Raw genomic sequence first — 16,651 nt, 5'->3', positions numbered from 1 at the left:
GCCATGCCAACTAACGGTTGTGTCTGACGTACCCACCGACCGTTGGCTGTAGGTGTCAGAGGTGACCTGGGAAGAGGAAGACGACCGAGCCAACCAATCGATGATGGCAGGGTTGTCGGTGGAGACACGACCGCTGGATGACACCGGGAGCACTGGCCTCTGGCTGCGAATAGTGCTGCCTCGACCCCTTCCTCTGCTGCCACGTCTGCTCGCTCCTAAAACATTGCCTCCTCTGCCACTCCTCTGCATGTTGTCTGACATACTCTTTAATTAAACGATTATGTGTCCCTGAGTAACAATTCTGTGTCCCTGAGTAACAATTCTGTGTCTGTGCGAGTAACAATTCTGTGGCCCTAAGTAACAGTTCTGTGGCCCTCAGTAACAATTCTGTGTCCCTGATTAACGTTTCTGTGGCCCCAAGTAACAGTTCTGTGGCCCTCAGTAACAATTCTGTGTCTGTGCGAGTAACAATTCTGTGTCTGTGCGAGAAACAATTCTGTGGCCCTAAGTAACAGTTCTGTGGCCCTCAGTAACAGTTCTGTTTCCCTGAGTAACAATTCTGTGTCTGTGCGAGTAAGAATTCTGTGTCTGTGCGAGTAACAATTCTGTGGCCCTAAGTAACAGTTCTGTGGCCCTCAGTAACAGTTCTGTGTCCCTGAGTAACAATTCTGTGTCTGTGCGAGTAACAATTCTGTGTCTGTGCGAGTAACAATTCTGTCTGTGCGAGTAACAATTCTGTGGCCCTAAGTAACGGTTCTGTGGCCCTCAGTAACAGTTCTGTGTCCCTGTGTAACAATTCTGTGTCTGTGCGAGTAACAATTCTGTGGCCCTAAGTAACAGTTCTGTGGCCCTCAGTAACAATTCTGTGTCCCTGATTAACGTTTCTGTGGCCCCAAGTAACAGTTCTGTGGCCCTCAGTAACAATTCTGTGTCTGTGCGAGTAACAATTCTGTGTCTGTGCGAGTAACAATTCTGTGTCTGTGCGAGTAACAATTCTGTGGCCCTCAGTAACGGTTCTGTGGCCCTCAGTAACAGTTCTGTGTCCCTGTGTAACAATTCTGTGTCTGTGCGAGTAACAATTCTGTGGCCCTAAGTAACAGTTCTGTGGTCCTCAGTAACAATTCTGTGTCTGTGCGAGTAACAATTCTGTGTCTGTGCGAGTAACAATTCTGTGGCCCTAAGTAACAGTTCTGTGTCCCTCAGTAACAATTCTGTGTCTGTCCCTGAGTAACAATTCTGTGGCCCTAACTAAAGTTTCTGTGGCCCTAAGTAACAATTCTCTGGCACTCAGTAACAATTCTGTCTGTCCCTGAGTAACAATTCTGTGGCCCTAATAACGTTTCTGTGGCCCTAAGTAACAATTATCTGGCACTCAGTAACAATTCTGTCTGTCCCTGAGTAACAATTCTCTGGCACTCAGTAACAATTCTGTCTGTCTCTGAGTAAAAATTCTGTGGCCCTAAGTAAAGTTTCTGTGGCCGTGAGTAACAATTCTCTGGCACTCCGTAACAATTCTGTCTGTCCCTGAGTAACAATTCTCTGGCACTCAGTAACAATTCTGTCTGTCCCTGAGTAAAAATTCTGTGGCCCTAAGTAAAGTTTCTGTGGCCCTGAGTAACAATTCTCTGGCACTCCGTAACAATTCTGTCTGTCCCTGAGTAACAATTCTCTGGCACTCAGTAACAATTCTGTCTGTCCCTGAGTAAAAATTCTGTGGCCCTAATTAAAGTTTCTGTGGCCCTAAGTAACAATTCTCTGGCACTCAGTAACAATTCTGTCTGTCCCTGAGTAACAATTCTCTGGCACTCCGTAACAATTCTGTCTGTCCCTGAGTAACAATTCTCTGGCACTCAGTAACAATTCTGTCTGTCCCTGAGTAAAAATTCTGTGGCCCTAAGTAAAGTTTCTGTGGCCCTGAGTAACAATTCTCTGGCACTCAGTAACAATTCTGTCTGTCCCTGAGTAACAATTCTCTGGCACTCGGTAACAATTCTGTCTGTCCCTGAGTAAAAATTCTGTGGCCCTAAGTAAAGTTTCTGTGGCCCTGAGTAACAATTCTCTGGCACTCCGTAACAATTCTGTCTGTCCATGAGTATGAATTCTGTGGCCCTAACTAGCGTTTCTTTGTCCCTAAGTAACAGTTCTGTGGCCCTGAGTAACAATTCTGTGTCTGTGCGAGTAACAATTCTGTGGCCCTAAGTAACAGTTCTGTGGCCCTCAGTAACAGTTCTGTGTCTGTGCGAGTAACAATTCTGTGTCTGTGCGAGTAACAATTCTGTGGCCCTAAGTAAAGTTTCTGTGGCCCTCAGTAACAGTTCTGTGTCTGTGCGAGTAACAATTCTGTGTCTGTGCGAGTAACAATTCTGTGGCCCTAAGTAAAGTTTCTGTGGCCCTAAGTAACAATTCTCTGGCACTCAGTAACAATTCTGTCTGTCCCTGAGTAACAATTCTCTGGCACTCAGTAACAATTCTGTCTGTCCCTGAGTAAAAATTCTGTGGCCCTAAGTAAAGTTTCTGTGGCCCTGAGTAACAATTCTCTGGCACTCCGTAACAATTCTGTCTGTCCCTGAGTAACAATTCTCTGGCACTCAGTAACAATTCTGTCTGTCCCTGAGTAAAAATTCTGTGGCCCTAAGTAAAGTTTCTGTGGCCCTGAGTAACAATTCTCTGGCACTCCGTAACAATTCTGTCTGTCCCTGAGTATGAATTCTGTGGCCCTAACTAGCGTTTCTTTGTCCCTAAGTAACAGTTCTGTGGCCCTGAGTAACAATTCTGTGTCTGTGCGAGTAACAATTCTGTGGCCCTAAGTAACAGTTCTGTGGCCCTCAGTAACAGTTCTGTGTCTGTGCGAGTAACAATTCTGTGTCTGTGCGAGTAACAATTCTGTGTCTGTGCGAGTAACAATTCTGTGGTCCTAAGTAAAGTTTCTGTGGCCCTAAGTAACAATTCTCTGGCACTCAGTAACAATTCTGTCGGCCCCTGAGTAACAATTCTCTGGCACTCAGTAACAATTCTGTCTGTCCCTGAGTAAAAATTCTGTGGCCCTAAGTAAAGTTTCTGGGGCCCTGAGTAACAATTCTCTGGCACTCAGTAACAATTCTGTCTGTCCCTGAGTAACAATTCTCTGGCACTCAGTAACAATTCTGTCTGTCCCTGAGTAAAAATTCTGTGGCCCTAAGTAAAGTTTCTGTGGCCCTAAGTAACAATTCTCTGGCACTCAGTAACAATTCTGTCTGTCCCTGAGTAACAATTCTCTGGCACTCAGTAACAATTCTGTCTGTCCCTGAGTAAAAATTCTGTGGCCCTAATTAAAGTTTCTGTGGCCCTAAGTAACAATTCTCTGGCACTTAGTAACAATTCTGTCTGTCCCTGAGTAACAATTCTCTGGCACTCAGTAACAATTCTGTCTGTCCCTGAGTAAAAATTCTGTGGCCCTAATAACGTTTCTGTGGCCCTAAGTAACAATTCTCTGGCACTGAGTAACAATTCTGTCTGTCCCTGAGTATGAATTCTGTGGCCCTAACTAGCGTTTCTTTGTCCCTAAATAACGATTCTGTGGCCCTCATTAACAAGTCTGTGTCCCTGAGTAATGGTTCTCTGTCCCTAAGTAACTTTTCTCTGTCCCCAATTATCGTTTCTGTGGCCCTAACTCTGTCCCTGTCCCTAGTACAGAGCGGTCTGCCTCTGTTCAATAACTGCAGGCAAATGAAGAATTCCAAAATGGCCGCTATTTATAGCTCGACCATTACACAGTGCTGGCTGGCTGGCTGCTGATTGGCTGATGCGATCACATGTAGTTGAGGAATGCATTATGGGTCAGCGCGCCTTGTCTGCGCGCCTTCCCAGACATCCCCGCTCCGTCGCCGCACATGTCAGCCGCCATTTTCTGAAAAATTTTGATTCGCGCGTCCGAATTAGGCTATTTTTCGGATTCGGCACGAATCGAAATTTTTCCGATATTCGACTCGAATTCCACTTCGGATACTTCGATTCGCTCATCTCTAGTCATAACCAGTGTGCATTCCAATTCTTGAAACAACATTAACCTGTCTTATCCAGTCTTGGATCAAAGGGGTATGGATGGTCTTCCAGTACCCGAGAATTAAGGACTTAGCAGCATTCAAATGGTGCTGCACAAAGGATTTCTTGTACGATTTCAGAGAACACTCAGAAATATGAAGGAGGCAACTTTCAGTGGTTAATGGCAATGCAGTCCCCTTAATAGAGTAGATCAGCTCTTGGACATCATCCCAAAATAGCTTGAGCCGTGGGCATTGCCACCAAATATGAAACAAGGATCCCTCAGCTGACTCACAGCGCCAGCATAAGCCTGACGTCTGGGGGAACCACCTCTTTAACCTGTCCAGCGTAGTGTACCAACATGTTAACAATTTGTAGGAGGTTTCTTGAATCCTGGTGCTAATGGAGCATTTGTGAGCAAAGATACAAGCTTTTCTCCACTGGTCATCGGAGAACTCTGACTGAAAGGCTGATTCCCAACCAAGCCGAAAATTGTCAGGGGTGGCAGAGGGATTGTTTTGAAGCCAAGAATAGGCCAAAGAGGTTGTTTTGTCAATGGGTCTCCCTTTCAGACATAGCGTTTCTAGGGCCGTAAGAGGTCTGGAAACACAGTGTTTATGTGTGGAAGGACAATTCCAGTATATGATTCTGGTAATGTGAGTAGCATAATAGTACTTTTTAAAGTCTGGCAACCCCATACCCTGGAACCTTTAATGCGCGTGATTAGTTGAAATCGAATCCGTGTTTTTTTATTGGCACACAAAGGCCCTCTGAGCCTGTTGTAATTGCTTAAAAAAAGATGGGAGCATAATACGGAGAGCATTCATACAATACAGTATCCAAGGAAGAATATTCATTTTGATGATTATTGCTCTGCCAAACCATGGAGAAGGTTTTTGCGTGCCAAATTTTGAGATAGTTCCGAATCTTGCATAATAAGGGGACAAAGTTTTGCGTGTATAAATCCTCCAGATATGGAGTAAGCCATATGCCTAAATATTTAAGGGCTATAGGGACCCACTTGAAATAGCAATTTTGCTTAATGAGGTCTAAGGAAGAAGGGCTTACGGTCAAATTCAAAGCCTCTGAATTAGTGTAATTTTCAAATTTGAGAAAAAATGGTAGTGATTAAATAAGCTCAATAGGTTGGGTACAGATATGTGGGGCTGAGATATGAAAAATAGCAGGTCATCCACGTATACCGCCGTTTTGTAAGTCTTATTGTTAATTTGAAAGCCATGAATCGCCTCATTTTGCTGAGCCAGCCGAATGAAGGGTTCAAGAGTGAGAATGCACAGAAGAGCAGACAGAGGACAACCCTGTCTCATTTAATTTTTAATAGTAATTGTGTCAGAGAGGGTGCCATGGACCTTGATCATAGCCGTAGTGTTTTGGTACAGAGTAGCAATCCAATTCAACATGTTAGGTGCCAACCCAATGTTCGCACACGTAGCAAACATGAAATCCCAAGATACACGATCGAAGGCCTCCACATCAGTAGAGAGGAGGAGGCCTTCGAAGCCCTCAGCTTGAGCCCTATAAATAAGGTAGAGGGCCTTGACTATATTGTTGCGTGCTTCCCTACCTAGCATAAAACCGACTTGTTCCGGGCCAATGATATCAGATAGATAGGACCTGAGTTGGTTAGCCAGCATTTTTCCAAGTAATTTTATGTCTGTGTTCAGTAGGGAAATAGGTCTGTAACTCGTGCATTCAGCAGGGTCTTTGTCCTTTTTGGGGATGACAGTAATATTATTATTATTATACAGTATTTATATAGCGCCAAAGGGTATGCTCAGCGCTGTGAGCAAGAGAAAAAGAGGGGGGTATTGGCTGTGCTGTTGTCAAAGAGTTAAAGGTCTGGAGTAGAGGCGTGGAGAGCAGGGAGCTAAAGGTCTTGTAATACAGTGATGTGAATTCATCTGGGCCTGGGCTTTTCCCCGGTTTTAAACTTTTGATAGCGTTAGCCAATTCCAACTCCCCAATGGGGCCTTCTAGCAAGTTAACATCAGAGCGGTTTAGGGAGCGCAGTTTACATTTGCTAAGAAAATCATCAATTAAATCAAGTTTCTCATCCTTAAGGTCTTTGGGGATGTGAGAGGGGGGCAAATTATATAGGTTGTGTCACGTACCTGATGGGAGACTGAATTGACGAGTTCGGCCTCACTTGTGTCACTAGCCCTGACCCCGCTGAGGTTGGAACAGAGGGAGTCTAGGAACCAGGGGGACAAGAGCGCCAGTGGTTGTTGCTTGCGGCTCTTGCAGGTGGTGACTTTGGTAGGCAGCGTATCCTCTGATTTGAGCACCGTAATAGCAGACAGAGCAGGTTCTGTGTAGTGCCCGATGTGCAGCAGAGCAAGGTAGGTAGCCAGGACACAGGACAGGAGCAGGGTCATAGGATAGCCGGGGTCATCAACAGTCGGGCAGCGTGGTACAGAATCAGAGGGAAAAGCCAAAGTCAGGAGCAGAGCCGAAGTCAGGAACCAGGAGAGTAATCGGAGTCGGGTCAGGAACAAGCTGGGTCAGTAACAAAGGAATCGTACAGAAGCAAGCAGGACACAGGGGGGAGCTGAAGACCAGTCAGCACTGAACTCGAGCAGAGGCCCTCCTTAAATAGCCTGTCTGGCGCCAATCTTCGCCGTGCGTGTGCCTGCGCACAACCGGCAATTCTTCTGCGGGATCTCTTTTGCGCATGCGTGCTCCTGATCGCGATTCTTCTTGCTGGAAATCCCTTACAGGTTGGTGTAATATTGATGGAACAATGAAGCAATCGCTCTACTATCATGTTCCAGGATACCTTTCGAGTCCCTGACTCCATGAATATTTTCATTTAGCTTAACCTCTCGCAAGGCCATGACCAAGAAACGCCCACTTTTATTTGCTCCCTCATAATAGACTCTTTTTTGAAAAATAAGGAACGCTTGTAATTGGTGTCTAAAATGGCCTGTAATTCCAACCGCGCCTTCTGAAGTTCAGCTGCCAAGGAATTAGCCAGAGATAATTTATGCTGGGATTCAAGTTTCACTATGTTTGCAGAGACTCTGCAATTCTCCTAGTCTGAGAATCTAAATGCAAGAACTTCCTGCGCTAGGAATGGGGCCCTATTCACCAAGCTGCTGACACAAAACTCCTTACCAACCAAAGTAAATAAATATATATATAAAGTGCAGCGCTATCTCTAAATATACTAAATACATATAAATATAAAGTGCAAATATCATCATATTAACAGATGGTTGGAGTGATTAAGATTGTCACTAATTGCACTTTATCCATATGATTTGGAATACACGGGTTGCACAAATTTTTGTAAATACACAATTTTGCACATTAATTTAGTACCTTGTGGTAATATTTGGAGCACTTTAATAGTCAGTTTGCACTTTATATTTATATGTATTTAGTATATTTAGATATATGGCTGCACTTTATATATATAATTCTCCTAGTCTGTTCCCGTTTCCGCCTAGCACCCCCCTTATTAAGCACTCCACAAGAAACGCATTTGTGTGCCTCCCACGTGCTAATAGGCGAAGTATCCGCCACCGTGTTGGTATCAAAATAATGCTTAATAGTAGTGGTGACGTCAGTCAGGATTTCCACATCAGTCAGCAAGGCAGGGTTAAGTGTCCAGTTAAACGTCTTAGTTACCCAGCCTACGCGATATTGTGGTGTGGTCTGACAAGGATTGAATCCCAATCTTTGCGTCAATCAGCAGAGGAAGGTCTCTCTGTGAAATAAAAAGACAATCAATCCTGGCGTAGTGGTTGTGCAGTGGGGAATAGCATGTGTAATCATGGCCAGTCGGGTTAAGTGATCTCCAAGCGTCGATCAGCTGCAAAGATCTCAGGAGTATTTTGATCTTTTTAAGATTTTTATATGCAATGCAAGTTGTCCCAGTAGATGTGTCAAAAGCAGGGTTAAGTGGAATGTTAAAGTCCCCCCTAAAATTAAGCAGCCAGACATGAACCCATTAAGGTCATCAATGATTCTCTGACAAAAGGAGATGTGAGCTGAGTTGGGGAAGTACCCGCCCATGAGCCTTTTAAGAAAAGGTATCTACCCTCTGGATGAATTGATTGATCTCTGATCAAAATCTGAGCTTCCTTACTGAGCAAAATGGTGACCCCCTTAGCCAAGGCATTAGTGGAATGGAATGATTTTGTAAAGTATTTACTTGACAACTTCAGAAACTGACCAGTTTTAAAATGCGCTTCCTGCAGAAACACTATAGAGCGCTTGGCTTTGTCCAGCTCACATAGCAGTTGGGAGCGCTTCTCAGGGACATTCAAGCCCTGACATTGTGAGAGATAATCAGGGGCTTGTTTCCTATATTTGATTAGGCCATGTTGGTGTAAGAAGAAGAGAAAAGAGAGGAGAGATAGCAACGAGAAGTTGCAAAGAATGCGGAAGCGGTCCTGCTCCAAACAAATGTGTAGAAAAGAAAATCTTGTTTATCGCTAACCTATAGGATACTGCAAATCTATAAAAGCAAGTGAAATATGGTGTCGAGAAAAAGTACCATACCGCAAGGTTAATTAAGCATCAGCAGAAGTAGGCATGAATATTAGGTGTTGTAATATGAAACACAAGGTGGTATTCTGCCAAATTGTGGGGATATTGGGAGGGGTTATTGCAAAAGCAAAGCCGTCCGTCAATAAATTAAAACAGTGCCTATGATAAAATATACACTAGGGACGGTAAAAATGGTATAAAACAGATGTCAAAAGATATAGGGAGGTCTGAGCTCCGAGCCAACAATCATAAAAATAAAATGCATATTTCAGTTAATTGCAAGAACAGTATTATAGAGGGCAGCATAATTCCAAAAATCATTTGCAATCAGTAAGTATAACCCTTAAGTAAGTGCAATATTTTCAAACAAACAAAGTGCCAATAGGTTCAAAACTAATAGACCATACAGTCAGGTCCATAAATATTGGGACATTGACACAATTCTAACATTTTTGGCTCTATACACCACCACAATGGTTTTGAAATGAAACGAACAAGCTGTGCTTTAACTGCAGACTGTCAGCTTTAATTTGAGGGTATTTACATCCAAATCAGGTGAACGGTGTAGGAATTACAACAGTTTGCATATGTGCCTCCCACTTGTTAAGGGACCAAAAGTAATGGGACAATTGACTTCTCAGCTGTTTTATGGCCAGGTGTGTGTTATTCCCTCATTATCCTAATTACAATGAGCAGATACAAGGTCCAGAGTTCATTTCAAGTGTGCTATTTGCATTTGGAATCTGTTGCTGTCAACTCTCCAGATGAGACCCAAAGAGCTGTCACTATCAGTGAAGCCATCATTAGGCTGAAAAAACAAAACAAACCCATCAGAGAGATAGCAAAAACGTTAGGCGTGGCCAAAACAACTGTTTGGACCATTCTTAAAAAGAAGGAACGCACCGGTGAGCTCAGCAACACCAAAAGACCCGGAACACCAAGGGTGGATGACCAAAGAATTCTTTCCCTGGTGAAGAAAACACCCTTCACAACAGTTGGCCAGATCAAGAACACTCTCCAGGAGGTAGGTGTTTGTGTGTCAAAGTCACCAATCAAGAGAAGACTTCACCAGAGTGAATACAGAGGGTTCACCACAAGATGGAAACCATTGGTGAGCCTCAAAAACAGGAAGGCCAGATTAGAGTTTGCCAAACGACATCTAAAAAAGCCTTCACAGTTCTGGAACAACATCCTATGGACAGATGAGACTGAGATCAACTTGTACCAGAGTGATGGGAAGAGAAGAGGATGGAGAAGGAAAGGAACTGCTCATGATCCTAAGCATACCACCTCATCAGTGAAGCATGGTGGTGGTAGTGTCATGGCGTGGGCATGTATGGCTGCCAATGGAACTGCTTCTCTTGTATTTATTGATGATGTGACTGCTGACAGAAGCAGCCGGATGAATTCTGAAGTGTTTCGAGAATATTATCTGCTCATATTCAGCCAAATGCTTCACAACTCATTGGACGCCACTTCACAGTGCAGATGGACAATGACCCAAAGCAGACTGCAAAAGCAACCAAAGAGTTTTTTAAGGGAAAGAAGTGGAATGTTATGCAATGGCCAAGTCAATCACCTGACCTGAATCCGATTGAGCATGCATTTCACTTGCAGAAGACAAAACTGAAGGGAAAATGCCCCAAGAACAAGCAGGAACTGAAGACGGTTGCAGTAGAGGCCTGGCAGAGCATCACCAGGGATGAAACCCAGCGTCTGGTGATGTCTATGCGTTCCAGGCTTCAGGCTGTAATTGACTGCAAAGGATTTGCAACCAAGTATTAAAAAGTGAAAGTTTGATTTATGATTATTATTCTGTCCCATTATTTTTGATCCCTTAACAAGTGGGAGGCACATATGCAAACTGTTTTAATTCCTACACCGTTCACCTGATTTGGATGTAAATACCCCCAAAATAAAAGCTGACAGTCTGCAGTTAAAGCACATCTTGTTTGTTTCATTTCAAATCCATTGTGGTGGTGTATAGAGCCACAAATGTTAGAATTGTGTCCATGTCCCAATATTTATGGACCTGACTGTATGTGCCCTGTTGGTCAATAATGGACAGCATTCTAACCATCAAGCTGTAAACAATATAAAGTAGCTGCACCTGGCTGATTGAACACACAACCATTAGGCTACCTATATCAGGCATTAACACGAGGAGCTAGGATGAACACGCATCCGGGGAGGCCAGACCGCGGTGGTTAACCGCAGAAAAGGCCCCCCCAACAGCGAAGCCCCAATCCCTCTTCTTTCTGGGAGCGGACAGTAAGAACTTCAAAAAGAGATAAGAGGACAAAAATTGACTAAGCACAGTAAGGTATCATCAAAGTCCTCTCTAGCTCTGCGCAGTTTGGACTTTGGAGAGGACAAGCTGGAGCCTCGGCCTGCCTGCTTCTGTTGCCTGGTATTCCTAAACTGTGGAAGGGGTTTTCGGAGGCGTGCGTGCAGTGGCAGACAGTGCTGATGAAAGTTGAAATTCCTCATACCATTCAGGAAGTTCCACATGCGGAAGTTGGAGATCGTCACAGAAACCCCCAAGGTCTGCAGGCAGTCTGAGCAGATAGTGCTTGCTTGCAAAGCAAAAGGAAACAGCCATCTGTAAGGAATCCCCTTCACCTGCATAACGGCCAATAGGGGGCGCAATGCTCTTCTGTATTTCAGCGTAATGAGAGATAAATCCTGGAAGAGGGCAAATTCGTCACCGTTAAAAGTAATGAGTCCATTGTGCCGGGCTTTTTTAAGGATTTCTTCTTTTAGTGTAAAATTGGCAATACAGCAAATAATGTCCCTGGAAGGAGAGCCATCCATTCCCCTTGGCCTAAGGGCTCTGTGTGCTCTCTCAAAATCAATGACAGTGTTCACAGGCCGCTCTAACAGGTTATTGAAGATGGATTGTAAGGCTGACATGAGCTGTTTAGCAGACACAGATTCAGGGACGCCTCTGACTCTGATGTTATGCCATCCCCATCTCCCTCTGTTATCTACATCTTCTAGGTGGCGATTCACATTAATCAGGTGTATGGCATGTGTTTCAGAAACTTTCTCCAGCCTAGAGATCGCCCTGTCCCTGTAAGTTCCAGCCTTCTGCACAGTTATCAATTGCTCAGATAGGAGATCTTACTTCAATTCAGTTATAGCAGCTGTAAACGATCTCTTCAGATCTGCAGCGATCTGTGTCATCTCAGAATATGTCAGTGGGGGATCGGGGTTAGTGTCCCCTCTTACCATGTCCTCAGAAGCTGGCAAGGACTCCTCACTGTGAACATCCTCATGTTGTATAGGAGCCATCTTGTTACCAGCAGGGCCACTCCTCTGTGTGCCCCTATTCTGGAAAAGATCCTGGATCTGTCATGCTGAAGACCCAGAATGCAAGCGGTGTGGGCGATTGTGTGAAGTGGGCTTAACAATCCTGCCCATGATCGTCCTGCTGTGTATTGCTTAAATGGCTCAAAAGCTGACTTTTCCCTGGAGCTCACTCATTGTGCTGCCATGTGGCTCAAGCTCCAAGCCATGCCCCCCCAGAAATCTCTTAACCCCTCCCTACATGTGTCCATTTTGGGGAGATATCCCATCACTTCCAGTCCAGGAGATTACTGTCTCTGGGAGAGGAAGGGAGGGGAATTAAATAAAAGATAATACAGGCACTGAAAAAAAAACTTACAGAGGAAATATCACAGAGTTCAGGGATCATTAGTAACTATGGCAGAGAGCAGATGTCAGTACCAACATAGAGGTCAGGAGTAAGTAATGCACAGTTCAGGGGTCAGTAGTATGTAACGCAGAATGCAGGGGTCAGGAGTAAGTAAGGCAGAGTTCAGGGGTCAGGAGTAATGCAGAATGCCAGGTTTAGTAAGAAGTAAGGCAGAGGGCAGAGATCAGTAGTAAGTAGAACAGAGTGCAGGGATAAGTGGTAACAGAGTGCAAGGGTCATTTTTAAGTAACACGTAGTGAAAGAATCAGTAAGTTATGCAGAGGGCAGAGGCCAGTAGTCAAAGTGCAGATGTTAGTAGTGATATAGAGGCCAGTAGTAATGCAGGGGAAGTTGTAGGTAAGGCAGAGGTCAGTAGTAAGTAATGCACTGTGTAGGGGTCAGGAATAAATAAGGCAGAGGTCAGTAGGAAGTAGAAAACGGAGTGCAGGGATCAGTGGTATATAAGGCAGAGGTCAGTAGTAAGTGAGTCAAAAGACAGGTCAATTGTAAATAATTCAGAGGGTAGGAGTCAGTAGTAAGTAAAGCAGAGGTTGATAGTAAGAGGGCAGAGGTCATAAACAGCACTTGGGTTCAGTTCTCTTGCCCATCCTTCCCCCTCTTACCCTAGAATCACTGGCCTTCACAGTAGCAGGCAAACAGCCCCTTGGCTCAGCTGGCCCTACTTACTTATTGGATCACAACCCTTCATCTAAATCTTCACTTGCCAATCACTTTGTCTGCACAGGCCAGGAGGTGAGGAGATCTGCAGTACCTGCAGACCAATCTGCACAGATCAACTCAGGCATACAGCATGGCACATAGTATACGTATGTACCCTGTCCACCCCACAATGCTGCATTGAGGTGGGTTGCAGTAAGGTGTACAAAAATGCAGACATGCTGCACCACACAACACAACACCGTATGTCAGCGCATCTCACTGCAACGCAGCTTCACTAGGGTAAAAAGCGGTGAAGTGGAATATCGATTTGTGACATTACAAAGATATACAGTTCCCTGTGCCCCTATACCACCCCTACACAATGGACACCAGCCCGCAGGTTAGATCAACTTCTGTTGAACGGACACATTAGAAAAATTTTGGTGATCAGCAGCTGCAGTCAATAGGTTGCAGCTGCTGATCAGTGTATTGTGACAGCAGAGAGACCCTCTATCCCTCTGTCAGAATACAATGTCCCAGCTACGGGGATTCTTACATCCACCTCGTTTATGTGGTTGGAGGAATCTGATTGTTTGTTTATTTTGTTGTTTTTTTATCACTCTACTTACTGAATGAAAAAAAAATGACCTGTCTACAGCCAGCCTAAGACTTGCATGTGATTTTCCTACTGGGTGAGCATACTGTTATCTTGCACCTGCTGTGTTATATTTGAACATCTGCTGAAGCAAGTTCTGCTTCTGTTTAAAGACAGTTTACATATTTTTCTGTCAGACAGTATGTGCACCACTACTAAACTCTTCACTTCATAGAGGTGTGCCATATCCATTGGCACTATTTCAGAGAATTCTGTAACCATTACATAAGTTATGGCGTGCCATGCTAGATGCACAGCCTCTCATAGGCCCACTGATTTATAAACGTTCCTAGGTATGGTAATAACTCAAGAGCCAGTGGACTACGGTCAAAGTAAAGGAAAAAAATCCTATCTTTAAATAGAATATTATTCAATATTAGTCCACAATCCAAAAATACAAGAATCCCCATGCAAAGAAACTCCAAAATGTTCATACTTCAGTCACTGCTGCTTTGGGTCTGGTATTTTAACCCTTTCACTGCCAGAGTTGTCTTTGCATTTTTTGCATACATGTATACAAAATCTCAATCAACATTTTTTGATGCGTAGGCACCCTCAATGTGTGAGTTTAAATTTTTTTGGGGGTGCTTGGGTGTAACTTTCTTTTTTTATGACATTTTTTTACTTAACTTTTTTTTTCATCACATAGAGGACACAATGTCCCCTATGTGATGATTTTTTTGGTGACAGGTTCTCTTTATTGTAAACCGCATTGCAATACATCTCTCCCCAGCTATTCTAGCTGGGAAAGTGACAGCTGTGACCCGGAAGTGACATCATGGACATTGCCTTTCACGTCACACTCATCCATTCTCCTCCCTCCCCTCCACCCGCTGGCACCCGCCATGGCCCTCCCTGGGGTCTGCAGATGGGCAGGAAAACCCAGATACATTGCAGAAGCGCGCCCGTGGGGGGGGGGCACCATCACCAAGGGCTGGGGAAGCAATTGGAGGCAGCGGAGCCGCCTGACTGTCTCCACCTTTCCACCTGACAGAAGTTTTATGCTGCAGTCTGTACGCAGCATAAAAAATGGTGTGGGGTTTTGCCCCAAAATCCATACTGGACCCTTATCCGAGCATACATCCTGGCAGGCCAGGAAAGAGGTGGATGAGCATGTGCCCCTTCAAACCATACCAGGACATGTGCTCTCACCATGGGGGGTACATAAGAGGAAGGGGACACCTGGTGATGTCATTGACCAAATACAGACATGTAGGCAGAAGCAGAGTGTCATTCGGTGTGAGGCAAGTGAAGGGAGTGGTCAGGTGTCAGCTGGTGGAAGGGGTTTATTTGCTTGAGGGTCAGCTGCTATCGTTCACCTTGCCTGTTAGTGATGGGCTGAACACTACCCTGTTTGGTTTGTGGTCGAACATTCGAATCTACCAAATGTTCAACCCCAAACTTCAAACAAGGACAATTTACTGAGCAGTATCTTACCACATCTGACTATGCAGTAGGATTCTGCTCCGTTACTAAAATACCACATGAGTTATATTATGTAGTCAAGAGGCATTCCCCACTTCAGTCGATCCTGAATACGGTGGCCAGACTCCTCCACCTTACCAACCACTCCGTTTCCGCCACCCCCCTCTGCCAATCCCTCCACTGGCTTCCGATTGCCCAACGGATCAAATTCAAACTGCTAACACTGACGTACAAAGCTGTCCATAACTCTGCCCCAAACTTCATCACCAACCTAATATCCAAATACCACCCAAAACGCACTCTCCGCTCCTCACAAGACCTCCTTCTCTCTAGTTCCCTGGTCTCCTCATCCCATGCCCTCCTCCAGGACTTCTCCAGGGCATCACACATCCTCTGGAACTCCTTACCCCAATCCATCAGACTATCACCTACTCTCCTCTTCTTTAGGCACACCCTGAAAACCCACCTCTTCAGGGAAACCTACCCTGCCCTCTGCTAATTGCCGATCTCCTCCACTCTTCCTACCACTCCATCCCCCACAGCTTTTCCTCCCGTACCACTATCCCCTCCCTCCTAGATTGTAAACTCCAAGGAGCAGGGCCCTCGAACCTCTCGTGTATCGCATTGTATTGTTGTTGTCCAGTCTCTTGTATTGTCTCCCATTGTAATGTACAGCACTGAACGAACAGTTGGCACTATATAAATACTGTATAATAATAATAATAATAATAGTAGTAAAACATTCATTCATGCTTCAGCTGTCAGCAGGGTTCCCTGAATGTCAAAAAGTAAAAAAAAAAAAAAAAGACTGCATGGGGTCCCTCCTTCCATCCATATCAAGTTCATCGGGTCTGGTATGGAATTTGAGGGAAACCTCTCATGCCAAAATGTTTAAATAAATGGCATTGGGGTCCCCCCCAAATCCTTACCAGACCCTTTTCCGAGCATGCAGCCTGGCAGGTCAGGAAAGGGTGGGAGCGAGCACCCCCCCTCCTGAACCAGACCACATGTCCTCTACATGGGGGGGGGGTGCTTTGGGGCAGGGGGGCTCCCCCCCCCAAAGCACCTTGTCCCTATGTTGATTTCCCACAACCTTGGCTGGTGGTTGTGGGGGTCTAACAAGGGGGCTCCCAGATCCCACCCCCCCTCCATGTGAATGAGTATGTGATACTTAGTACCGCTACCTAGTCACAAAAAAAAGTATAGTGGAAAAAAAGACAGGAGACAGCCTTTGACAAGTCCTTTATTAAAAATAAAAAAATATCCCCCAAAGTAGATCCAACATTAATCACGATGTCCACCGCCACCACCGACCCAAAAAAAGAAAAAAAATGCTTGTACCATTCGTGTGTTTACCGAACACACGAACGACCCATGCAACTCATCATTAGTGATTGACAAGGACCTATACTGCTGGACGACATGATTGACAAAGGATGTGCAAAACATACTTAGTAAAGGACTTGTCAAAAACTGTGTTTGTGTTTTAATTTGATGAATGATTAGGAGTAATGTACCCCTCACTCATTACTATAGGGGGGGTCAGGATCTGGGGACCCCTTTTTTGTTAAAGGAGGCTTCCAGATAACGATAACCCACTGCCCGCAGACCCCCACAACCACCAGGCCATGGTTGTGGGGAAGAGGCCCATGTTCCCATCAACATAGGACAAGGTGCTT

Source organism: Staurois parvus, unplaced genomic scaffold (assembly GCF_062004578.1).
Source record: "Staurois parvus isolate SC_StPar_1 unplaced genomic scaffold, SC_StPar_1.0 ptg000147l, whole genome shotgun sequence".
Taxonomy (NCBI): Eukaryota; Metazoa; Chordata; class Amphibia; order Anura; family Ranidae; genus Staurois; species Staurois parvus.
This window is presented reverse-complemented; position numbering follows the sequence as displayed.